This window comes from Callorhinus ursinus, unplaced genomic scaffold, assembly GCF_003265705.2.
Source record: "Callorhinus ursinus isolate GAN/ISIS: 27379988/994484 unplaced genomic scaffold, GSC_fseal_2.0 scaffold3, whole genome shotgun sequence".
NCBI classification, from domain to species: Eukaryota; Metazoa; Chordata; class Mammalia; order Carnivora; family Otariidae; genus Callorhinus; species Callorhinus ursinus.
In genome coordinates this window covers 90,053,252-90,054,530 of record NW_027397065.1, presented here as the reverse complement: position 1 = coordinate 90,054,530, position 1,279 = coordinate 90,053,252, and the positions used below count along the sequence as shown (strand labels likewise).

The window sequence follows — 1,279 nt, the reverse complement described above, 5'->3', positions numbered from 1 at the left end:
TCTCAAGGAAAAACACAAGAATGAGGTCATAAAGGACGTGGGGCAATGCATGAAACAATTCAGTGGGGAGGAAGATTTGTGGAGGTACAGATTTTTGTGAGATAATTATCAGGAACTACAAACAGTTTTGTATTATTTGGGAACAGATATTTTGAAAGGAGGATTAGGGAGCGCTGAGGATGGGTCTAAAGGCAGGCCGAGAGAGGACTGGAGTCTCAGTGTGGGAGGAGGAGGCTCTGCTTTAGGCCTCGGACAGCTCTCATCTAGCATGAGACCCTGAAGTTGCATTTCGTAATGATCCGCCTGGGAAGACTTCATGAAGGAAAAAAGAACAAGTTGGCCTAGAGGAGAACAGCAGATTATAAGTCAATTTGCAAGTGTCCGGGTTAGATACCATGAGAGTGCTAGGGCCAGAGAGAACAAAAAGTTCAGAGGTATTTACCCAGTTCCCTCAACAATCCTGCAACTTTGGCAGCATGTGTACAATTGGAGTGATACAGAGAAGATTAGCATGGCCCCTTGCAAGGGCGACATGCAAGCTCGTGAAGCATTTCCATATTTAAAAAAAAAATAGATTACTCACCAATGTAGGGGCATCGGGAGTGTCCATAGGGGCAAAGGGGGAAATAAGATTGTTAAGCATATTTTCAGATTTCTCTTTGAGATGTGATTAGATTTTACCGGTAGTAGTAGTGACATCTAACACGGAACCTAACCCTACTGGTAGTGGTATTCCTCGTAGTACCAATACTACACCTAGCGGTAGGAGTACTCTTACTGCGGCTGCTGTTACTATTTCTGGTAACACAAGGAGCACTGAAATGCTCGCTGAGCAGTAGGCAGAGCCTGCTTCCTCCATGTGCCCTTCACTCGGAGGGGTCCTGCTCTTGGCTCAATGCTCTGCTCTCACCATCTTGAAATTCTTCATTTTTTTCCCCAGGTGAGCTGATCTTGGCTCTCATTCTCTATTCATCTGTCTCTTCAGATTTCTAGAGGGCAATTCACTCTGCGACCTCCAGTCTTTGATGGAACTAAGATTCTCAGTCTGTTTTCTTGCAAGGACAGGAGTGATGACTTCCAAGGTCTATTACACATCAGGGCTGACATCAGAGGAGGCTTGCCTCTAGGTTGCTCCATGTCGATCCCGAAGAGCCCTGTGGAGCCTCAGGGAGACATTTGGGAATGCTCATCTTCATCCAACAGAGATAGAGCTGGTTCAGATATGTCAGGCAGCATCAGACAAATGATTCTCTTCTTCGATACTCTTCTGGGATGACTG

General features: G+C 45.7%; 1 non-coding gene across 1 annotated transcript; it reads left to right on the top strand.

The window, feature by feature from the left end:
- The first annotated feature begins 460 nt into the window (after positions 1-460).
- LOC112820489 (U6 spliceosomal RNA) lies at positions 461-562 on the top strand. The gene has a single exon (XR_003207159.1). It is a non-coding gene; the product is annotated as a U6 spliceosomal RNA (small nuclear RNA).
- The last annotated feature ends 717 nt before the right edge of the window (positions 563-1,279 follow it).